Source organism: Lonchura striata, chromosome 2, assembly GCF_050655825.1.
Source record: "Lonchura striata isolate lonStrDom1 chromosome 2, ASM5065582v1, whole genome shotgun sequence".
NCBI lineage: Eukaryota > Metazoa > Chordata > Aves > Passeriformes > Estrildidae > Lonchura > Lonchura striata.
Genome location: NC_140704.1, coordinates 128,459,082 through 128,484,550, shown reverse-complemented (window position 1 = coordinate 128,484,550; position 25,469 = coordinate 128,459,082). Strand labels below are relative to the sequence as shown.

Genomic DNA, 25,469 nt, shown 5'->3' with positions numbered 1-25,469 from the left:
CACAGTAAGGCAAACATAAGCTGTAATATGTATATAACTGAACTAGTGAAAAGGTTTTTTTGATTTCCCTCTGGGAACTGGTAGAAAATAGGAAATGCAGTTCAGACATCTCTTCATTAATCTGTGTCTTCCATGGGAGCTGTTCTTACCATACACCTAAACCAGTGCTAATCCATTATGTAAACCTGTCATCCTGTTCTACCATGAGTGTAGAATAACTTTCTCAGTCACAGAGAGAAATAAATTCTTTGCAGATACCTGTAGCATGGACATGTACCTAATTACCACAGTTAGATCAGTTATAGTGCCTTTTCTACTAAGCAGCTAATACTTCCATATTCTCTTCCATACTGTATGTGTTTAATTCAAAAGTACAAAGGGACAACCCCAACGTTTACTTGTCCCAACTTGGAAACATCTTTATAGAGACACATTTAATGTGCTGAACCTCAGTTAGCCCTACAATAGCAATAGTCATTCACAAACACTAAATAGTCACTCACATCCACTAAGAAGCCCGGTAATGTAGCTATGATGACTAAGCTTTGCAATAAGAATTACCAGTCTATTTTTGAAGAACCTAGGTTTTACAATAGCAAGCATTCAGGGAGGTGGTGTTCATGTCAACTGTGAACAATTTGTTGCTTCAGTCTTTCTATTAATATAAATTGAAGGCTTGCTTACATGTAGCAGGATCCATGGAGTGAGGGATGAGTAGGTGTGGGGATTCATTGTCATAAGTAACCCAGAACTGGGTCATCCCCATAGTTTCAACTGGCTGATGACCAGCTGCCTTTTCTCCAAGCCCTCATCTATAGTGCCTTCAAGGAATCTATCCTGCGGGGCTGCATGCTTCTCCATGGCTCCCTGAACAGCTCCTGTCCGCTGTTTTGAACACAATTCTGTACATGCGGTGCTCTCAGTTCAACCTTTCAATGGTGCTTTTATAAGATGCTGGATAAATGGTTTGCATGTGTAAAGCTGTGACACAGAATGCTCTCTCTGGCATTGTCTGCTTCCAGAACTTGGCGTTACCTGTGCTGCTGTTGACTACAAAAGCTGACAGTGCTGCCCTGTCTCTTGCTCATCTCACCACAGCCAGGGTGGAGCCACCACATGTGACAGCCCTGCCTAGGCTGGGACAGAGTGTTTAAAAGCAGCCATTCAGGCCAGGTGACTTGGCTTGGAAGCAGCTAGAGACCCAACTCTCATCTGTGCACTGTGGGACTGGAAACAACATAGCCCAGCTCAAGGACTTTATTTTTGTCTTCTATTGTGCATATACATTTGTTTGCCACGTGACTGTAAGAAATCTGTTTCTGTATCAAACATTTTATTTTGGACCACATTCCAGTGAGGAACTCTTGCTCTTAGGAAAATAACCAGTTATTTCAGATGAGTTTTATTTTATAAGGTTGAAATATGCCTGAATAAGGCTTTTACATGCCTCAAAAATAATTTGGTGTGGTAGTCTGCTGCAAAGCAGAAGAGTCCAGAAAGATGCTTAGCCGGACAGATGCTCCTTTGGTGGTGTGCTGAAGACTTTCAAGGGCAGGTCTCTTCCTGGGAGAAGGGAACATAATTACTAATAAGATTTCATATCCTGGTGCTGAAATTGATTTGTAGCATCTCTTCTGGGATGGTGGTGGCTGAAGCCATTGCCAGAGCAGATCTCAGCCTCAGAAAAGAAAAAATATATATAATATATATCCCTTGCTGGCAAGCAACATGTGTTCAGGATTATGTTAAATGCTGCAAATGGAACATCACAGAGCTAAAAATAGTTCCCTTTCTTTAAGAAGAGACAATCCCCTTGGCTGGTCAGCATAAAATATCCCAGGCTTACAAAATTTATTAAATAAAGTAATTACCTATGTGGTGATTTTCCAGAAGTGCATTAGAATATCACATACAGTAGGCACTGTTCTTTTCTCCTGAACAGGAGAAAAATGACAATTTATTTGTAATACAAGGTTCCCATTGATTAATTGATAAAACTTAATTTATATATAATCCAAAAGTCAGCAAGATTGTCTACATAAATGTAGACACATTTTAGCTCTGCCACCCCAATTTCCATAGAAATGCACAGATTATCTTTGCATTACATACCCATTTGTCTGTGCCCAGTCTGTGGATAATATAAATATTACAGTTCTGTTTCTACAAGCTGCAAGGTTTTGTTTCTGGAGGCCTTCAGTTTTAAACTGGCCAGAAGGACAGTCACAACAAATATGATAGCAAAGTGCCTAAAAATATGGATGTTTCTGAAACGGTAAAGATGCTCACTGTCATTGCACAGCCACTTGACTACTGTATGTGGTGCTCTCTTGCCATATACATTCCTAACTATTGGCTTTCATTTGTGGTGTTTGTTTATGGTTATAATAGCACAGTCTGACAAGGGTTTTGTCTCTGCAAATTCATTGGCTAATTTTAACGAGCATGTATTTGTAGAGAAAATACCATTTTTTTGTTTGTTTAGAAAGCAGGTATGTTATTTCTTATAGTTTATGATAATGCAACAATCAGCTTAGATTATTTATAAGGTATGTAAGTATCACTTGACTTCAGAATGCTTCATTTGAGATTTCAGAATGCCTCCTGTTCACTACAAGACAATATAACCAACTCTTACCCTTTTAATCTTGCTATATTGAGGAGGGGGCTTAAACCTTACAAATATTATTACAAAAAAAAAAAAAAAAAAAAGAGTTCTAATGTTTTCAATTCGCAATGTCTAAGAAAAGAACAATTTTAACTCATATTTTAAATTCCAGCATAGGTGGGACTTGGACTACCCTCTTATTTATGGAACTGCTCTTCCCCACTATGTTCATCTGTCACCATCTGAGAATCTCTTTTGTCCTTAGTGAAATATGACAGTTGTACAGAGGGCACAAAACTGCATCACGTTAACACTTCTGAATAGGACATTTTCAATGTGCCTGTGAGATTTAGAAGCCTGGACTTAAGTCTGATGTTTTGGGTTAATCACATCCTGTCTGGAGAACAACTATGGAGGTCTTCACTATCTTTCCAAGCAAGAAATTCTGTAGCTTGCAAGCACACACATGACATACAAAGACACATATAAGATGTTAATTTTCACAATGTTTAAATGTGTTATTAAAGAGACATCTAAGACCACAAGAACCTGCTTTCGCACATTCTAAGGATACTGGAATTTGCTCTTTGTATCTGAGACTGAGAAAGGTCACATAACCAGTCTCCTCAGAACATCCTACCAGCAGACAGGTCTTTGAAATGAGCCACTGTGGTGGCTCCTCTGTTTCTTCATGTATGTACCACCTTCATGATTGCCAGTAGGCCTCATCTCATCTCATCTCATTCTCATCTCATCTCATCTCATCTCATCTCATCTCATCTCATCTCATCTCATCTCATCTCATCTCAATGGTGATGACTACTTCAAAATGGCCCTTTGCTTCACAGTCCCAACCTCTTTAACTTAAGGAAGGGGATGTGAGTTGCTTCTCCTCGGCCTGACTGGTCTTTCTGGATGAAAGTGTGCTAAGAGCCCACCTCCAGACTCACAAAAGAGCATTCACTGTCAGGGTAAGACAGGTACAGCCCACTGCAGAAGCTAGGAAGAAAGGTAAAGTAACAATAGCTAAGTTTCATTTGCACTTCCCCAGACAACCTGTTTTGAAAGATTTTTAAGGTAGAAAAAGTTACAGTAAAGGGAGGAGTTGCTGAGAGTCTCACAAGAAATGGATAGCATTTTTTATTCTTCTCAGTATTCCCTATATACAGAGAGGAGCAAGTCATCACCACCCAACCATGATGCAGCTGGATTATCTTTTATCAAGCCTCCATATCAACAGAATGGAAATGAATAAATTCTAAAAACATGTTTTTGTTCTATTAGAAACCACACATGGACAATAGTACATGCACTATTGTAAGCTCTATGTGTAGATCTGGACTTGAATTATATGGGTTTTTAGGAAAAATCAAAACCAAAACCCAAACAAACAAAAACCCAACTCTAACTGGAGTACTTTATTTCAATAGAATTATTTGCACAAGCCAAGGCTGCAGGATTGGGCCCTAAGAGTTTAGAAGTTTGGTTTAAAAATTAGGTAATTTTGATTTTTGTTTGTATTTTCAGTTAAATGTATTTTCTTTTTTTATGTTAGTTGATATGACTTTCATGAGAACAACAAAAAATAGTCAGTTATATGGATAATTATGTCTAATTGCTAATTATTAAAATCATGCCTCAGTAAGAGTCACTTAAAATTGGATGCTATATGAGCTTCAGCATAAAATTGCTTTACATATGGAACATTGCATAATAAGAACATAGTGGATAAGAATTTGTAAATAAAGACACTTGTCTATTTTATCCATTGTTTTATAATGGAAAAAATACGTGTTCCTGGAATATCTCTGAGCAAAGTTCTCTTACATAGTGTTCTAGCAACAAAAAATGTTTTCTGGACAACTATTTGAGTCTCTAATCCCCGACACAGAACAAAACAAATCCTCAAAACAGTATGAGCTTGTGAAAAGAGAAGCTTAGGACTGTCCTGGCTATCGCAGAGTGGATATAATTGAATATCCTGCAAAGCGAAGCTCTGTGGGCAGTGAGAGCAGCTCAGTGATTCAACAACTGTGCCGTGAACACAATGCATGGAGTCAGTGCATGCAGACTTCTGAGATGGCATTAGCTAAGGCTTGTTAGCTACATGAAGGGTTGTTTGGCTTGCTACCTGTTTGAAATTGAAATACTTCTTTCAACACCACTGCAAACACTCAAAACACTGTAGTTTTGCAGAATGTATATTCCATAAATTGTAGTTTAACTGTAATTGCAGGGCTTATCCTACCATTAGAGCAGTTCAGATCCGACACTAAATTGCATTTTGTAAATTTAAAAATGCCATTAAATTCCTCTCAATATTTTGCAATAGTATACACAAGTTGATGTCATTTAGTCATACCTTTGTTCCAAGAATCTTCATCAGATATTTCTATAGCCAATTCAGCTTTTGGCTGCTGAAAGCACAGTAGGCAATTATGGTTATTTACTGTAAATGTAGAAAGTTTTATGTAAATATTTCTGAGGGAAAAATGTTACATGAACATATGAAGCAGTTATCTAAAAGTAAGAACATACGTCAGTAATAAAAAATTCAGGTTTTATTTATGTACAGTAGCATCCTAATATTTACTTGTTTATATGCAGAAAAAAATCATATGATTCTTTACTGTATTCTCTGAAAGCATTTAAAAGAGGGTCTGCCATTTTCACTGGTTATTTTATTTGCAAATAACTCAAATTTATTGGAAATCCATGTAAATTATGTCAAATGGGAAACATGTTACATTGCAATGAAATTAATTTAATTCAAAAATCCTGACAAAAATCATTGGATTAAAATCTATATATAAATTTAATAGCCAGACAGAATAAACCACAATAAATAAGTTTTGTCTTTTGTTTTAGTGGTTGGTTGCTTGCTTGGTTGCTTGGTTTTTACCTGTGCTTCTTTTTGTTGTTTTCTTAACACATACATTATTCAGACCTTGCAGTCACTTTATCCTGCAGGTCTTAAAACCTGCATTTATAGAATTCTGTTTGTTCTGGGAATTTCATGCTGATTTCATTATCTGACAAGAACTACTAAGACTTCTTTGTGATATATAGCACCTTACTCCTCACAAAGCCACAATCCTGTCAAGATTCAAGCATGCACACAACAGCACCAATTTTAAGTTGTCTCTGACTAAAGCAGGGACTGCCATGAATGTAGTGGAACTATGCTCTTCAATGCAGGTAAGACTATTGGGTCTGAGCTTTTCAAAGTTGTGCAGCTTTCAGCATTTTTAAAGTTGCAGTTACCAGCCCTGTGGATTATCCTCTGAACTTGCTGTGGCATTTGATTCCTTTTCCTTTGTTATAGATGCTCTCTAGGTAATGTTCCCCATCCATTTGCTGCACTGCTCTGTCAGTAGCAAGCCTCATTTGTGTAGAAATACTTCTAAGAGCATCCTGAAGCATTTCAGAGGCAGGTGACTGAGGGCTACTGCTGAATATGTAACACAGATTCTGCTTGTAAGTCTAACACGAAGAAATATGTTTTAAGCATGTCACTGGAACAAGGCTCCTTTGTACACTAGAGCATTAGGCTAAAATAGTACCTAACGTTTTGGGGCTTGCACTCTCCATAACTTGCACCTTTCTCTTCATTATATTTAATTAAAGATAGGAAAAGGACAGGTTTGCCCACTTAATACTAAGAAGTTACTGATGAACAGGTTTCTGGAAAATTTACAGTGCAGACAGGGATTAGTTACACCAAGCTAGGAGACTGAAGAAATTAGACTAATAGTATCTGTTCATTGTCAATGTGATGGCTTTTTAATGTTTAATCTGGGTAAGTATATTTTAATACTCAAAAGATACAAGGTTATAGATCAAAAAGAGAATCAGTAAAAATAAGGAATATTTCATGTGCAAAATCATTCAGGATTCGATAAGTGTAGAAGAAGATTGTTTTTCCTGAACAATTGTTCATGGGCCAAGAAGCTGCAAAATATGCAAGTTGATATAAATTTTGCATTAAGTAACTGTTGAATATTATCCAATACGGGCTGTTCTTCTGAAAAAAAATGCATGCAGCATTATTATCAAGAGAACTGTTTCACATTTTTTTTTTGATTCTTCATTCTGAACAGTTGCTCTCAGCCATAAAATTGCTCTATTACTATGGTTAGCTTCATGTTTGAGGCCAACCACACAGAACTACAAATGTGGCTCGTTGAAATATTGAACAATTTTCCCAGATTCTAGCTAATCATATAGCTGCATGGACACACTTGAGAACAGAAAGTACAAGCATCTTTGTTCTCCATGAGTTTTGCTATCACTTAAAAGTAAAGCTTTAACCTGATAGAAGCTCCGTGTGGAATCAGGAGTATACTGCAGTGACACCTGGTGTTTAAAATAGAATTAGACGCTGTGAAGTGTGGCTGACAATTGACTTTTAATTTGGTACATATTCACTCAAAGACTCCCAGTTCATCCTGTGTTCATGGAGCATAGCATTATGTTGAACTAGAAAGCATTGGAGCTAAAGAGTGACTTGACATTGCTTCGTAGAAAATGTGTCTGACAGATGTTTCAAAGGTGCAAAACTGCGGTGACATGATCTTTCTAGCACTGTAGCTAACAAGATACTTCAGCACTACTTCTCAGTTGGCTATTACATAAATGAGATTGACCTTTCGTATAACTCACACAACTGGAATTTCTGTGCAGCCTTTGTGGAAGGACTGATAGGCAAGAACAGAGAACTGCCAGATCAGGCAGAAAACAGGGATCCTGTCTGTGTCATGGTGCTAGAAAGCATATTAGAGCTACAATAGATTCTTCTGAAACAGCTCCTGCTAAAGAGCTTATTGACCAAAGTGATCAAGATCTGCATATTTACTGATGTGACTGAAATGGCATGTAAATCCCATTATCAGTTAATGTAATTAAGGATTATTAGGATAATGTAAGATAATAATAACAAGGATCATTATTATTATTAAAGATTTCAGCTTGCCACAAGATTAAATAAAAATAAGAAGATCTGGTAGCAATCTCTAATTTGGACTGACAAAATATTTCTATTATGCAAAAGGTTTGTGTCACCTATTTCAAAAACCACATATGTGGTCCACATTTATGTAATTAATCCTTAAAATCTGGCAAGGACAAAACTCTAAGGGTAGCATTCTGGTTTTCTTTTATGCCACAAAATTCTGTTAAGGAGTTGGCTGAGCTACAGAAGTCATATTATCCTAAAAGTCACTGGTTTTTCCTTTCCTTTAGTTTTTGGGAAAATTATGGGAGCCTGTGAAAACAAAAAATAAACATGAACCTGAACTTTCTAAGGCTGCACTGAGGCTGCATGTCAACCATCACAGAGCCAAGCCTTGTCCAGCAGATACTTGAAGGCTGGCACTCAAACTAGCATTCAGTTGTCTTCCTAATTTCTTACCTGCAGCTTACTTCAGAAGCAAAGTACAAAGGGAAAAAAGGGTCTAGGCAAAATGAATCTGGATGGGTTCTGAAGGAAGCAAACAGCTGCTGCTCCAAGTAATGTAATGAATCTTGCAACCCAGCAGCAGAACCATCACTGTGCTGTTTCTAGATTAGAGGGCTGAGGCTGTCACAGACTGGAGAAGAGAGTTATCAGCAGCTTGTCTTCAAAACAGATAGCTCCTTGAGTACACCTTCAGGTCATTTTGGAAGACAGGAGTGACATTTGTTTTCCCCCAGTTTTCATGCACCTCTCCAAGTCATCATAATCATCCAAAGATAATCAAAATACAATGACATGAGCCATCCTCAGCATTTTTGGATGCATCCCACTGGTGTCCATGTCCAGTTGCTTAAGTATTCTGTAACCTGATCCTCTTCCACTTCACTTATGTGTTCCTTGAGTTAAACTTTGCCTCTGTCTCCAGGTCTTTGGATTGCTGAAGGCAGGTTTTCCTAGTAGAAAATGAGGTGAAGAAGGCATTCAGTACCTCAGCCTTTTCTGTGTCCTGTGTCACCAGGGCCCCTGCCACCTTCAGCAGCAGCAGGCTTACATTTTCCCTAGTCCTCCTTTTGTGACTGATACAATTACACAAAGCCTTCTTGTTGCCTTTGACACCTCTCACCAGATTCAGTTCTGGTTGGTCTTTGGCTTCTGTGTCTCACCCGCTTGGACAGCGTCTCTATATCCTTCGCAGGTCTCCTGTCCCTGCTTTCACCTTCTATATACTTCATTTTTGTGTTCTAATCTTGCCAGAAACTCCTTGTTCATCCATGCAGGCCTCCTGGCATTTTTGCCTGACTTCCTGCTCCTTAAGATGGACCCCTGCTGACCTTGAGGGAGGTGAAGCTTAAATATCAATCAGCTTTCTTGGATCCCACAAAGCCTTTGGACTCTTCCAAACAGATCCCATACAGCCTGCTCATTCACCAAATAAGAGGATTTTTGTGGAAAAGTAGTATTGTGACCTTATTTGCAATTACTTTAGTTGTTCAATGAGGTGTGGGGTTTTTGCCCACAGAAACTTGCTCAGTAGTTGCAAGCGTAAAAAATAGAACAAACCTATATGAAGTATGGGAAGGTATTTGCAAATCTGAGTTTTCTTTCCCTCCAGATTTTGCAGCTTAGGTAACACTTGAAGGTTTGGTACATGATTGAAAGATATTGATTGCCACTTGTCTGTGACATGTCTGCAGTTGAACTATAAAGACTGATAAGTGGAAATATAAAATGACAAGGATCCCATCCTTTATAATTTTCAGCTAAAATACCCATTGAGCAGATGAGTGCAAAGAGATGAGTGGGAGTAAAGTCCATTCTCTGTTGTTCATTGTATGAGGTTTTTTATGATACTCTAAAAAGTGAGATTAGTTTTTTCCATGGCACCCATATTCCTTTTTTTTCCATGGCACCCATATTCCCACTAGGTCTGTGGCTGCAGCTCCTGGGTTCAAATACAGTGTTCTCCAATATGTGTGGTGTCTGGCAAGCCTCCTAGCCCAGGCACAGCCTGCTTCTTCGTGTTACTAGAATATACAGTCAGCTCTGGCACATGGGATAACATGCCCTAAGCTGCCTCAGCACAGCTCCAGCCTTGGTCCTGGCAGGTCCAGCTCCAAGCCTCAGCTAAAGAACCTGCACAGAACCATGGAGCTTGTGGTTCTCCATGGAGCTTGTATGTCTCTGCACCAGCACTGTGGTTTGGCCACAACCTAGGTAATTTCCCCACAAAAGGGAGATAAATAGGTGCATGTATTTCTTTAGCTATGTGTATGCATGGGTATCAAGGGGAGAGGAAAAGAAAAAGTATCACAGGTTTGAAATCACGTTAATTCCCTTATCAAAGCTCTTCTCATGCACCTTTCCACTTGGAATTGTCCAAGCAATGGCCTATAGTGAAAACTGGCTGGAAACGCAAGACAGAAAGATTTCAGGTTGTTTGTGGTCAGTTGTGTGGTTCACAGAACAAGAGAGTTTGAAAGAGAGAACTCTCCCACTGGAAATGTGTGAGCTGGAGGCAACACCACCATGAGGTGTTATAGCAAGAGGAACCCCTTCACAAAGGCCTGGGGGGTTATCCTGCCCCTTTCAGCCACACATATGACAAAATTAAAACCAGAATTACTATCTTGGTGCCTCGGGTGGCTGTACAGGAACGTTCTCAATAAATTAAGTAATTTTAGGTTAATTGAAAAAGACCCCTTCAAAATACAAATTATTCCTTTTTGAACCCAAGCTGAGCAACTTTCTGTTTGCTTTCAAAAAAAAAACCCCAAACACTTCAACATGTATGTAGGATACTTGTCAGGCTATTACAGCCCCTAGATGGTTACCGCAAAGTAAGAGCTGAGTGTTTTGGTCCCCTGCAGCACTAAGGGAGTTAGGTAACTTCAAAGGAGTCTCCAACAGGCAATGTACTGAGAACAAACTGCTTGAGGTAGTCATTGATGAACACAGAGATGATATTAAGGGTTTGCTCACCCAGTGTAGGATAGGCAGGTACTTCCTGGCAGTCATCTTTCACAGACACCAAACATTCCAGTATGTTCTGACAGCTTGTGTCTTGAAACCTGTGTGTTGGGTGAGATGATGACAACTACTATTTGTAGCATGGAAAAATTAGCCCGAAGAAATACTTAGCACATATTCTCTTCTGGAGAAGTGCAGTGTGAACTCGTTCAGAGCCTAAGCAACCATGACCACATCCGTATGGGGAGCACATGTCCTTTCAGTTAAACACATTTCTATTTGTGCACCATTGCCCTCCTAGCAAATCTGCATAAATCCAACACTTTAAAGCACTTGTCATCTCCATTACAGTATGGTGGGAAATGTTAAGTGCTGGGTGCACTTTAGGCTGCATTCAGTACTGATTTAGAGGAGTGCCTGAACTCATTTAAGATTAATATCTGGTCAGGCCAGGATATCTCTCATGGATAACACTGATGCCCAGATTTCCTTTTGGTATTTCAGAAATATCAACAGAAACTGCATCTGGAGGGATTTGTCTCCAGTGATGTACATGCAATTTTCATACTGCAGGAAGAAGAAAGTTGCAGCACTGACAGCCACACAGTGCCATTCGAAGTGTAGTTAATTAATGATTAAGCAAATTCATTTATTCTTCTGTAAAGTACATTTGCAACAAAGGAGAAGAATGAGAATACTATCATATCACAAGGGGTTCTTGCTACTTATTTTGCACAGACTCAGAGATAGTTTAAGGTAGGCGAAAAAAATACAGGAATTTTCATCTGACAGACTTTGCCAACATCTGCCATGTTACTACACCCAGCTTGTGAATTTGACACCAAAGGCCTATCAAGTAAGTGCTCTTGCATGTTTGCTTTTCCTCACCATACAGAAAATGTTCTCTTTTTCCTAGAAAGCTGCAAGCCCTTTGCATAATTAGCTCTGAATCCATCAATGGTCTCCACAGGGTCCAGAACTTCAAATGCTCTCCCTCCTTGCATGCAGGTTTTGGGGGCCCCTCCTAGCTTTTCTCAGGGCTGTTTAATTTATGAATTGTACTTGTGGTTAGGGCAGAAATAAAAAACTTGCCATTAAGTTGCCTAATTCCCTAGCTGATTTCTGTCTCTGATAAACAGATTCAGTAGCAAAAGGATGTGAAGAGAGGCAATCCCCAGAATCCATGGGCTTGGATAGCTTGAGCATATTTACTGTTTATACAACATGCATCCACTTGTAGGAACAGCCACTAGCATGCATCCACTTGTAGGAACAGCCACTAGTGAACTTCTGTTCCTGCTCATTTTACTGTGTAATATTTGTTCTGCAAGGGATGTAGCCCTCAGTCCAGTGACCACAAAAGAAGGCATGTGTCCCAGAGACAATTTTGGACCAGCACGGGTATCCAGGAAGACTGCCAAGCATTCTGTTCCTAATGGGAAAAGGTGGATACTGCAGGGTACAAGAAATACTATTGTTTGTCTGATGGAATGGAAGAGTCAGAAGGGGAAGAGAAATGATGGGACACAGAATGCAGTTGGGATAATTTTCATTTCTAAGACTGCAAAGCTGAATTTCAGTCTTGGGTTCTGGCTGATATGCAGGGCAGCAAGCACCCTCCATACAGATGTCTCCGAGTTCCGGGAGGTTTTAAGTTCAAAACAGTGACTGCATCATTCAATAGTCCTGGCAAGCATTAAGAGAAAAAATCTGGCATGTGTTAAGGATCTCAAAGAGAGGGGGAGAGAGACTGCTGCCAAAAGCTCTCCATTTTGAACTTCGTTTTTCTCAGAAACTCAGTTTCTATTGCTGTTCATTAAAGCTGTAATTTCTATACCTCAGGGGAAAAAACGAGGTGAAGGATAGGAAGACAAAGAGGCTCTTAATTTTGAACAACTGTTCACCTCTTGCATTCCCACCCTTAGGTTTTTGATGGTACATTCTTAATTGAAATAATTATTGACTATGCTTCCCAACTTGAGTTTGGTTTAGGCAGTAACAAAGGCATTTTTGGCAATTAGGCTTAATCTAGAAACTGAAAACAAAGCTCAGTGTTTCTTAAAAACAAACAATGTTCTTATTGTTTGTTAAGGGAGGTTTTTTTTTCCTCTGATGCTATTTTGAGTTCTAACATGTCTATTGTACACAGGCTGGAGCATTCACTCTGGTTGTTTACAACAATTTTGCTGGTGTTGCCAGGCTTTTCTTCTATGAAGCATAATTTTGTAGGCAATGTACAAAACAAGCTGCAGTGTAAATAAATGAAATATGTGTGAAAAGTGTTGGCTCAACACCCCTCAAATTTGTCTCTAGCCCTAAAACTGTCATGAGAGCATTAAACACTCATGAGAAGTCAAAAGCACAGTAGGTACCTCCTTGGATTAAATTTTAAAGCATTGTTTCACTTGTGCAAATTTGGAACTGAAAATATTTCTCTAATTTCCATGGTTTTGGGTAGGCTTTGGCGGCTGCCCAGATTTCATTTTGGGTCTGCTAAGCTCACTTTAGTCACAGCTGTTGTTGCTACCAACGTGCCTGAGACCACTGATTTTAACACTGGAAGGACACTGTTTTGGTGCAGTACCTGGAAACTGTTTTTCTGGGGCAACCACATGTGGCTGACCACATCTGGGAGCTAACAGGGGATAGAAGCACTTTGAACCATTATATCCTCATGTTCTACAGAAAATGTCTATCTCCCGTACTTGATGCACACCTGGGAGGGCCACATGGTCATGGGACAAAACCAATGTTTTTTTGACTCTTATTAAACTTTTGTAGGAATGGGTTAAGCAATACAACATCTTACTGTGATGATGCTACTGTGGAGAAACAAGCAAAAAGGGAAGCAATGGGGAGTGCTCTTATTGTCAGTGTACTCCCCCTCAAAGACGGCTTGGTAAATGGCTACAGCAAAGCATCCCCCCAGCCACATCATCCATCACAGACATGCATCAGACACTTTGGCATGTGCATGCAAGTTTATATGCATAACACAAGGGAGACTCAAGAGAAAAACTTAGCACAAAATATTGAATAAAGCACTGAATCATACAGTTATATTGCAAATTCTCCTTACTAGCTCCATGATCAAAATTACCTCCTCAGAGGTCAACAGACAAGAGCTTGTGTCACCCTGTCCTGTTCCCCTTTTCACAATTGTCACATGCTCATTCCTGCACACCTGGGGACAGCCACTGAAATCCTGGCTGATAGCTATGGTGCAGACACATTTTCATTTCTTGTCATAAGCAGACTGGTGTAAAAGTTAGCCAAGAAAAACAGCTCTTCTGAATGGGTGTCTCATCTCCTCCACATGCTAACACACACCTTCCCAGTGTCAGTGAAAAACCTGACTCAAATGCACCACCACAAGTGGACAAGAACTCTGTTACATATTTAAAAGCTAGGAAATTTGTTACAAATCATTATTAAAACAAAGAAAAAAGAAGGTATTAACAAGGCTTATAAATTTCTCACTAGTATGGATGCCACTGATAAGGACTGCCCAGCCTGAGCAGAGTCAGACGTCTCTGTGAGCAGTTTCTGAATGCTCAGATGTAGTCATTGCTGGAATTACCTTCCTCTGGATTGGAAACAATTAGGCTGGCCCCCAAGATGGCTAAGGAACTCGGAAATGGTGTTTTGTTAGACTGCATGATCACACAAGCCATTACAGAAGATCTCTTTCTATTTATCAGTTGCTTAAGACAGGGTTAATAACACTGTCGAGTTTTCTGATGAGCTGCTGAAAAGCTGTGTTCAGGACCTCTGAGAAGAGGCAGTTGTAGAGCATCTTAGACGGCCTTAAGAAAGAGGTCACCTGCACTGTGACACCTAACATTAGAAACAATCAGGGCTGCTGCCAATGGGATTCCCGAAATAGACCATGTGCCTATGTGATGTGGAACACGGGCAAGATACATCCAAAACTTTATGGATTACTCAAATTTTCTGAAAGGCTGCAACAGATCCTGTGGTTCCTAGAGATGTCAGAGGCATTGTGTGTGCTGCATGTATGAGCCCATGTGCTGGATATAGATGAGTTTAACCAAAATAAGAGTTGTTTTGTTTTGGAGTTTTCAGTGCATGTTTTCTCATGTTAGTCCAGTTTCCTAACCAGAATGCTGCTCATCTCCCCAAATGAGCACTGGAACTTATTTTCAATATGCAATTTTCCTCTTCTCTGGAAAGCTAAGAGGGGTGCTTTCCTTCTGGAGAGGAGGAAGCCTTCCAGGAAGGAATTGCAGTGAATTGCTTGAGGAAGCCAGTGGCCTGCTGAACTGGGGATTTCAAAAGTGAAAGAGAAATTGATTCCTCCTCCTTTTCCTTTTTCCTTACTACTAAGTATTAAAAAGAAAGTTCAAACCATAGTGAGACGTATTTTAAGACTTATTTTGTCTATTTTTAAGCACTGAATCATTCTATTATTTTTCAATTGTAAGAACTATTCAATCAGCAGTGACCTGGTAAAACAACTTTATTTCTCTAGGTATCACTTGGTGTGGTTAAGCAATACAGTAAAACTGAGACTAATTTGCTGTGAATGCTGGTGCACTAGACCATGAGGCTCCGTGTCAGTAGAAAGCTGCATGTGACATGCAGATTACAGGCTATTTTTTATTGTCAAACTAAATTCTTCATTCAAACAAATACATTGTCAGAACCTTAATTATTTCTGTTAGAAGCACTGCAGCTTGTTATAGAGGGGCATAAAGTCCTTCTCTGCAAATTCTTCATCATCGCATTACAATTCCAAACCATTTGTGAAATACACCATTTAATTTACAGCCTGTTTCTCTCTGTGTGGGCTCTGATTACAGAATCATCAATCATTATAGAGTATTAGCCCTATGATGAACCATGCACTAGTGGTTTGTTTTTTTTTTTTCCACTCTGGTTGAAATTAATGCCATTCGTTTTTCCTCATTATCTCCTGTTCCTCATAATTGCTGACAGGCAAACTGGAAAATCTTGTCTTTCATTCAATCATCTTGCTCTTTTCAGCAGTGGAAATTTTGGGCAGATACAGTAACAATCCTTCTGGCTTCATCTAGTATTACAGAGCTTCATGGACAGGTTTTAAAATTCTTCATTATCTAGCAAATATTTTGTGCATGCATTGGAAGCTGCTTCCCTGATTGTAACTATGAATGGAATTTAATTTGATCGATGGAAAAAATTCTACAGGCCCAGTGTCTGCTGGTACATGTCTATGTGCAAAACTTGTGGCTTATAATTTTGCTTTGAGGAAAGAAACATAGCAAAACAATAATATTTTTTTCCATTGCTGGCATCTTCAGGCCAGGTCAGAGCACCAGAATAAAGGTGGCTGGAACTCAAGGATTAGAGGGCTGTGCTTTTTTACCCAGAATGGAAATGCTGACAGCTGGAAGATGTTTTAACTAAATCTGCAAAGGTGATGGGATCCCTGTGGAGCACAGCTGAAAATAGGCATGTGGAACCCCTGGGTCTGGTAAAGAAGAGCTGGAGATGGCTACCTGAGATGAAAAGACCAGGGTCACACTGCAGCAAAATGTCTATTTGAGTACAAAACCACAGGTCAGTTTTTTAACACTTTATAATGATACAAATCCCACCAAGAAAGATTTACTACATCCCTGTAATGATCCAAGTAATGATGCAGAGTGACCTCATATTGCTGGGTGGCAGTTTGGACACCACCCTTAGTGAAACCTTGCCCTAGATTTAATAGCCTGAGGCCAGGTATCTTTCGTGACCAACATCATAAACAGCAGGTGGAAGTGATCAGGGATTCACAGCTCAGGCTGATTGGAGCAAGAGAAGTGACAGCAATTCTTTCAGGCAGGCTGCTCCCCCTAAACACAATCTTTGTGGCTTATTGCTGGAGTGTAGCACAGCACTGACACAACTTTCTTGAAAGCTTTTTATGCCACCCACTTTGGTTTTGTGTTGCTGATGTCAGACTGTGTTATGTACAGAAGCAAAGGCCCTGTACTTTCATGTTCTAGGTGAATCTTCAAAGATTCACATAGAAAAAGTTTCTGAAATACTATGAATAAATTATATCCTTTGATATGCATAGATTGGGCATTCAACAACCAAATCCTGAAGCAGGAGCAAATTCTTTGTAGACAAACTACCACCAAGATAGGTCTATTTAGGTTTTTTTCAGCCTTTCTTAATACTTCTCTTACCTATTTTATGTCTGTTTGTCGATCTGAATTTTCTATTAACAAGCTCTGAACACTTTTGCTTTTACTCTTTTAAGGAAGTTGGCTTAGTAAATTTCTTTAGTTTAATAAGGAATTTACTGTGCTCATCCATTTTCTGAAACCAAGCCTAACTTTGGAGATTAATTGCTGTTTTCCTGAAATAACTAAAAGAGAACTGCTTGATCTGGCAGCAACACAAGGCTTGTGGAATCTGTCCACTTCTGGAAAATTTAACCCACTGTTTTTTAAAGGTTTATCGCTTTCTGTCTCGTATATCAAGATAAAGTAATACTCCTTGTCTTAAGAAATTTTCAGGAAAGACAAAAAAGCTGACTAACAGTCTTTGAGAAGAGTTTTGATTTGTCATTTCTGGATCCTGCTTTATTATACAAGGTTTTGTCTAATGCATTGACAGAAGCAATATGACAAACATCAATATAAAACATTGTTTAGCCACAAGGTATTTCTTAGTAACATAAATGACAATAAACCCCAAATTGCAAATAAAAGCAAAGAGGTGAAGGAGCGCTGTATTCAAGGATTAAAACTACAAACAAATGTGTTTATGTATCTTAAAGCAACAACATATGAGTAAAGAGAAGTTTTGAATTTAAACCCTTTTGAGTGAAATGGAGAATCTAATAGCAATGGGAAGCAGAACTACTACGGTATTATCCATTCAAAGGCAAGAACATGCATGAAAATGACTACTAAATCCATTGTCACAAATGTCTTTGAGATCAGTGAAGCAGAGATATTTAGTGACTTGGCATTGCTCAAAACCCACTAATCTCCATGAGCAGACTGAGATTCAAAGCAGACCAGAGAGCAACTCTTTGTTCATCATAATAAAGAATTTGCTGTATTCAAATGAAGTCACAGCAAAGTGGATGCGTGCCAGTGCAGCACCAGTGTTCCAAGAGAAAGGCAAGCTAGGAAATTATAGACCCTTCATCTCAATGTCTGCAATTTGCAAAATAAAGGGTACAACTGAGGAGAACATTTGCAAAATGCATGTGCAAAGGAGTATCATTCTCTGTAATCTACTTGTAGATAACTAGCAAGGTTGTGCAGTTAACTAATCTCCTTTTTGAAAGAACTATGCTACATTTTAGTTACTAACATTAAAACATTTGAAATAATAATTCATGTATCAGGCTGTTCACCTAATGCTCTGCGGCAGAAGAGATTCATTCTCCTCAAAAATCAGTGTTGTTATTCTATTCAAACTTGACCAAAATGGTCAAGTAATGGTAATTAGGTAATCTAGGTCCCAAGTATCCTTAAGTTTGGGTTTTGCAGACAGCTGAACTGAGCAGCACAAAGAGCAATGTAGACACAAAAGGAAAATGATCCAAACTTTAACAGCTGTATCAGGTATCTTCAGTACACTTACCTGTGTTATGTGTAATTATCCCAAGCCTCTTTTACAAGGGTGTCTAGTCCTCTTCTTCTCTGTCACAGTAAGCTGTCCACAAAGAGTTGTGTTCAAGGAGAAATTGTGAGAAAATAAGTATTAGAAACAAAATTCTTGGCTTTATACACAGCTCTGCTATTATTCACCGCCTTGGGCCTAGCCTCCCATTCCTACTACTTGATTCCCCTGCCCTTCCAGTCTTCTTCTGCTGTCCTTCCCCTGTGACTAGAACCATCCTCTGCCATTCCTATTCCTTCTTTTCCTTGTTATGTTTCCCTGAGCTGCTTCACTCTGCCTTTGTTTTCCACTTTTGTGTTTATCCAAGTAACATGTTCCAAATTACTAACTCAAGACAAGGCAGTAGATGCTTCATTAGCTTTAGCTCAAATGAAACTCTTTATCTTGCCATCTACACCAAACTTGTGCATTGTGTTAGCACCTTGTGGCCAAATATCTTCAATACAAACAACACAAAAAGCCTTCAGGAAGACACCTGCTGACTTCTCCCTCTGCTCTGCTCCTTCCTGCTGCTCCACTCCTCCCACAATGAAGCCTGACTTGACAGTTCATTCAAATGAAAAAAAAATTATACACAAATAAGTTTGTTCTATAAACACTTGAACCCTTTGTACTTAGTAACAGACTAGTATCCGCAAGGTTTTCTTTTTGCTTACATAAATAATAGATTAAAATACAACATACCTCTACCAAAGGAAGCCAGCAGAACAGAAGAGCCTGAAATGTTTCTAAACAAAGCCCAACAATTTGGAAACCTAAAAAATGAATTCAAGACTTAGAAAGTCAAGCCAAATCATTACAGTTGAAAAGATAATCATAAAAAAAAAAAACCAAACTACAAAAAAAATCCTAAACAACAAAAAAATAAAATACCACCACTTAAAAATTCAGTTTTGGTTTTACAACATCTTCCCTTTGAAAACAAAATCAAAGCCCTAATCTCCCGGAAGAGAGATGAGTGAGATTTAGTAGATGGAACTTAAGACCTTTTCCTGTTTCCCAGGGGGGTTGCTGCAGTTGAATTGAACTTGCCACAACTATTAGCTGCGACCTTGACTGCATTTCCCATTATGTGTATTGCACCCACATCCCACTGAGGGTTTAGTAGTACACGCTTACACTTGTATCGTGCCCGTAAAGCAGGTAACTGCTCAAGTTCAAATTGTCCCAATCGCGCTCATGTCAGAGGGTCCCTGGTTAGCAATTTTAGCTCAACAATCATGAGGTGTGACAGAGCCAAGTCTGAGTCATTTTACACATTTGCCGATTTCTGAGCTCTTGTATGAAAGTTTCTGAACTTCCCCCCTCCCCCCAAAGAGGATGATTACAATGGCCTTATTTGGCTATTTTTTTAAGGAAGCCCAAAGTCTTACATAACCCTCCGACGTGTAAGCAGCGGGGGCTTTACGGTGTTTATTTATAACCCGCTGTGGCACCGGTTACTGCAGAGCCCGAACCGCACGGGGCACGGAGAAGGGCAGAGCGGGGACGGCCGCCGGCGGGAGTCGCTGGGCGCCGGGACCGGCGCCCGCCCGCAGCCAGCCCCGCGGCCGGGCCGCGGCCCCTTCCCTCCGGGGCCAGCCCTCGGGCCGCCCCTTCCGAGGCCGGGCGGGGCCGCCCCCCTCCCGCGCAGCGCCGGGCGGCCGCGCCACGCGTGTTTACGCGCCGCGCTCCGCCGGCGGCAGCAGCGGGAATCCGAGGCAAAAGCCGAACAGGATCGCGGGCGGGAGCATGGAGCGGGGGCTGCGCTGCTCGGCCGGCCCTCAGCGCCCGGGGGCGGTGCGGAGAGCGGCCCGCCGCCGGCGGCGTGACGGCGAGGGGCATGGGCCTGGCGGGGACCGCCCCGGTGGTGTCCAGCTCCGAGCTGTGTGACTCGTGTTGTTTACTCGGGATTTTTCTTCATGGAGAGAGCAGGGTGGGAGAGGCAGGAAGAGGTCGGCCGTGTTTCCACATGCAGACCGGGTCGGCTTGATCCCGAAGGAGGACGGACGAATAGAGCGGAACAAACAATCTGGTGTGGTCTCCTTCAGCCTTTCGGCGGGGGAAAAAGGGCCACCACAACTGTCCGTATTTCTGGACACTCCCAAGGAGATGACTGAGGAGTTACTCCAGAGTAACTTCCATTTTTTTTTTTTTTCAACCAAACTCAACAAAAAAAAACCCGCCAGCACCAAAAATTAGCCTTTTGAACCACTGCACTCACTAGAAAACAGGAACATGTTCAACACAGAAAATGTCTCCTACCCCTTCAGTTAGTGAGCTAGCTTGCAGCTGATTGATGTTGGAATCTTCGAGGTGTGGGTGATCCTGAAGTTACCTGGCTATTTGGTGTTTCCCTTAAATTTTGGTTAGCGGTGTTTACTTGGAGCCTTGTCAGTGTGGTATGCAAGTAAAAAAATGTGGAGTGCCTTTTTTCAAAGGAAAGTGTTCATCTCTAAGCTAAAGAATTTATGGAAATAAAACTATACTATCTTATGATAGGTAGCAAGATGATAAAATTGTACCCATTGCCTAATTCATTGGTGTAAATAGTTTTATTGCTGGTGTTGACTTGGAGTTATGTAGTCTTTTTTTTCTTGCTTCCACAAGATTTATACAAGAGTTTCCATGTAAAGAGAGAGTCTGAAATAAGTTTTATGGGTCCTGTAATATTTATGTTTTTCTGAGTGCCTGATCTAATTTGTTCATTTTGAAAGGAAAAGCTAGTTATTTTCTTTGTAATTGCTATCTCTGCAAATTCAGTTTTGACTTTCAGAATCAATCTGAGTTCTTTGACACTTCACTGAGAAAGAGGATGTTGACATGCTAATTTGCAGGGGAAGTTCCACCTGAATTAAGACAATTAATGAATATATTTGCTTAAAATAGCATTTCAATTATCATCTTTCATTTCCTGTATCCTTCCTTTAATTCTGGTATCGTTTCAAGGATTGTTATTCACACACATTGCTGTTACCCTGCATGCATGAGCACAAACAACATAGAAACTCCCTCAAATAGCTTTATGTGTGCATGCATCTCTCAATGTAAGAAAACCACAACTATGTATATATGGTTGTTTCTGTTTTGTGCTCGAACATTTGCCTTTCAGAGGCCTGTGTGTCCTGTGTGTTTGCCCTTAGAGCAGACCCTTTGGGTTTTTTGGTCCTCCAATACATTTATTCAGAAGAAGTGTTTTCTCTTTCTGCCTGCTTTCTTTTTCATGTTCAGTCAGCTAATTAAGTAGGAAAATGTTAGTCTTACTTTTTTCAAGTTCATTCCTTTAATGTTAATTTGTAAAAAGGGGAACCATAGTCATTGTATTAGCACCAGCATGAAACTCCAACGAGCTGACCTCTTTTTTTCAGGGGAAGAACAAAACCTTCTAAGAAACATAAACTTGTAAATTGTGTTAAAATACTAATGGCAACAGGAAGACCACTGGGGAGGGTTTTTTAAAAAGCCATGCAGGTCTGCTTCGTGTTTATCCTCTCGCAATCCGAGGGTAGGCTGTCTAGAATTCCTTTTGTTTCAGTCAGTATTTCAGGGTGGTAACTGAAAAGTAATGTGCAATATCTGGTGAATTTTCCACTTCATTCCAACGCATGGCTGGCACTGGGACCTCCTTCACGCAGAAGGCACGGCCTTGTCTGCAAGGTGGCATTTCACTGCACAACAGCCAGGCGCAGAAGTGACCCTGTGCTCCCCACTCAGCTGACAAGTGGGGCAGAGGCGTGTCACAGAAGTGATGATTTTGCGTACTGAGAAGGAGGTCGGAAGGTTGCCACCTCTCCTTTTGAGCAGCATCTGGTAGACAATTTTCTGCCTAATATTGTCAATCATTCCCTTGTTCTTGAAGGTGCCTGGCTGTCCTCCCAGCTGGAGTGAGAACTTCAATGATCACTAGAAAGCAAAACAAATGCAAAGTTTACAAAGGGAGTGTGGAGAAGGCAGGTCCCCGAATAAAGAAGTTGGCAGGGGCTCAAATGCCTGGGATTATAAGGAGAGTGGAACACACACACAGTTAGTGCACATGCTGGTTTGAATACCAGAGCTCAAACAAATACATTTGTTGCACACTAAAAAGTGAAAAGTGAATGACTCCTTGATTAGGTTATATTTGAAAAAAATGTGATTAAATGTGCAGTAAATGGAGGGTTTCTTTGTTTTGTATTGCTGCTAGATTTTTTAAAGGCAAGAGCTGAAGCATAGCATCAGTCTGGGAGGAGGCAGGAGCAGGGGGGAATCTTGCCTCTAGTGATAAAAAGCTGGCATTCATGGACAAGGGGAAAAATATTCAGATATTAAAGAAAATAGCAAGAAATGTATTCTTTCATTGAAGGCATGGAAAAAAGAAAGAAAAAGGAAAAAAAAAAAGGAGAGCTAGCTGAGGCAGGATTCAGGGTGGTCCAATAAAATGCCTGCTGTGATGTAGCCACCTGCTCCTATGAGGCAAACTAAAGCACACCCAAACTAGTGCTTATTGACTGTGGCTAGTGCTCATCCCTGCTGGAAGTGCATTGCTGAGTGATGGTCCCTGGTGGAAGCAGTTCTGAGACAAGCGAGCAGGGAGGTTACAGAGTAGTGCCTTCTTCAGCATTACAGAAAAATCTCTGCTTTTTGAAGTAAGAGGAACTTGTTCCCTTGATGTGATGTCAGGCAAGCTTTGCCTGCAGTCATGATCACAGTAGCAGCTGCTGAATAGAACTAAATGTCAAACAGATCAGTAAATAATTATATTTAAAAATTGAGGAATACTTAACTGAATAATGGACTAAATGAAATGTTTGTGAAAAATATGTATCATAAGACAACTCCACCTGATGTTAATCAGGACAGAGTAGTTAAGGCAGTGCTAGGGAAAGCCAGATTTTTTTTTCTGTGGCTAGTGCAAAGGGCTGCCGAGTGGGTATACTGAAAGAAGTTAGACAATAATTATTCAAGATGAACGGAAAAGCTGTCAGTGTAATTCACCTTCATTTGCTCTAGAGGAACTTCTAGAAGGAGATAGAGATGCTTATATGTACTTATCATTTGAATTGTCTCATATGTCTTTAGAGAGAAATTTCATTTTTGGAAGTATTAACTCATTGTTAAGGTTACAGGCAAAGATGCATCTGAAACATTTCTGCTGTGTTAGCGAGCTGTGTACACAAAGGGAGTGTGGATATGCACATTAACTTTTAATAAGCTTGGAAATCATTGACATGCAAACAGCTCTTATTCCAGCCAGAGCCTGTACTTGCATTAGAGGCATATTATGCAGTGGTACAATCATGAGATATCTCTGTTGAGCTAAGTGATACTGTATTACCCCATATATCACAAGAATTGATATCAGGCCATGGCTATGGGCCAGAATTGTCAGCAGATCACCCCAAGAGTGCTAAGACTGAGTCCTGGGCAAAAAATGTTGATGTGTGATAGTGAATTATGACCTGTGTTTGACTCTTAACTGTTTGTGAATGTAAAGATATAGAAGAAGATTGTATGTAGGACTCCCTGACTTCCTCCATAATTTAGCTCCCCTGGGAAGCACTAGGACAGCAAGGGTTCAGCTTGAGCTCCATTCATACTGCAAGTCAGGCAGACTGGAAGAAATGGAGCAAACAGACATTTCTATCTTTTGTTTGTATCAAATATTGTGAGAGAAGTTATTCCTACTACAGCTCCAATCTGGCTCGCCTGAGAAGTGCTAGAAATCTTTAGCCAATCTGTTGTAGAGTTGTCAACACCGGCTTCTCATTGCATTTGATAACCCAATGGGAGTAAAAAACATTAGCAGCTCAGATTACTAATGGAAAGTCAGTCTTCTCTAAACCCCTTCCTGGGACTGACCTGGCCATCAGCCTAGTGAACTCTGGATTGTCATTCCTTCTGGATCCCAAAATTATTTTGGCACCTCTCCCTCCACCAGAATTTGGTTACACTTTCCTCTGTCACCCTGACCAACTCTTGTAGGGCTCACATGCTGTCCTGCTATGCTTTGAGATCTAATGGGCCATGATCTGGTAGAGAGTCCTGTGAAGAAGAGGAAGCATTTTGGGGGTGGAGCATGCTCCTGCAGACAGGCCTGGGATGTGCTGTGTGTTCCTGAGAACCTGCCTGAGCCTCTCTGCCTCCTGCAACCATGCTCCCAAACCAGAGAACCCAGCTAAATAATTATTGAAACAAATGTTAAACTGACAACTAAAAGCCTGATAATTGGTTAACAAGCTCTGCTTTTATATTCACCCACCAAGCCTCGGGGCAAGAAGTGTCAAGTTAGCTGTACCTTACAGCAAGTCCCAGAACAAACCTGGCAAAAAGGCTGACTAGGGAGTTCAAAGAGAAGCTGAAGTGTGAGCTGTCATGGGAGTTAACAGATGTGCCTGTACAAGCCCAGCTATCCTTTATCACCACCGTTTCCTGCAAGAGATCCTTTGGTTTCCATTCTGTTATTTGTGCTGTTCATGCTAGCACATATAATCCAATTCAGTGATAACACACTTGCTGCATATAGTTTCTAAGTTTGTTTCTTGTTTTGCTGCAATTAAAACATACAGGAGTTTGAAAAAGTTAAGGAAGTCTCTTAGTATGTGGCAAATAGGAATGGGACCCTTAGTAACACAATTATAATTCAGATAACTGTGAACACAGACTACTAGGAAAGATCACAATTAGATTCAGGTGGTATTCAAATGATACAAAACATTTCAAATAATTTGAAGAGTAGAAGGTATTGGAATGATTCTATTTCCATGCCTTTAAGGTACAAGGAACTATGACTATCATTGAAATTCATGTTTAAGGTAAAACCTAGGCATAATTTAAATATGTCAAATCTAAACTCTAAATCTGAACATTCAGCACAGGAATAAAACCAAAAAAAGCATTGCTCTTGGGTTTGTTTTTTTTCCCTACAGATCTCTCCTTTATGCAACATCAGCTTCAAAAAACTATGACTGATCCACTCAGCCAGGTGTCAAGAAGCTAAGTACACATGCAGTGGCAGGAAAAAAGACAGAACATCTTGTGGCAGCATGTATCAGGAGTTCTGGCTGCTGTTCTACTGAGATGGGCTGAGCGGACATTGCAATGCAGCTGGTCAGAGCACAGGCAAAATATCTGGAAAAGACACTTTTGGAAGGGTGGGTTGATGCTGCTGGAAGCCCTGATATGCCAGAATTTGGCAGCAACTTTGTTGCAGATCTTGACCCAGATCTGTGGGAACCTTGAAATAATGAATGCAAACCACTGGTTTGTGGGTTGGGTTGAGAGAATCCAAACAACTTATAGAGTTTGACATGAAAAGTAACTTCAGTATTTCTTTAAGAAGGGGTACTGTAT

The 25,469-nt window shown here is 40.2% G+C and overlaps 1 long non-coding RNA gene and 1 pseudogene across 1 annotated transcript; one reads left to right on the top strand and one right to left on the bottom strand.

Annotated features, from left to right (window-relative positions):
- Positions 1 to 1,386: 1,386 nt before the first annotated feature.
- LOC110481792 (uncharacterized) lies at positions 1,387 to 19,417 on the bottom strand. The gene is made up of 6 exons (XR_014952963.1): positions 19,281 to 19,417; positions 18,846 to 18,916; positions 18,123 to 18,194; positions 10,542 to 10,630; positions 4,971 to 5,057; positions 1,387 to 1,678 (listed from the first exon to the last, which is right to left on the bottom strand). It is a non-coding gene; the product is annotated as an uncharacterized LOC110481792 (long non-coding RNA).
- A 73-nt stretch (positions 19,418 to 19,490) lies between these two features.
- On the top strand, positions 19,491 to 24,733 carry LOC146768417 (uncharacterized; annotated as a pseudogene).
- The last annotated feature ends 736 nt before the right edge of the window (positions 24,734 to 25,469 follow it).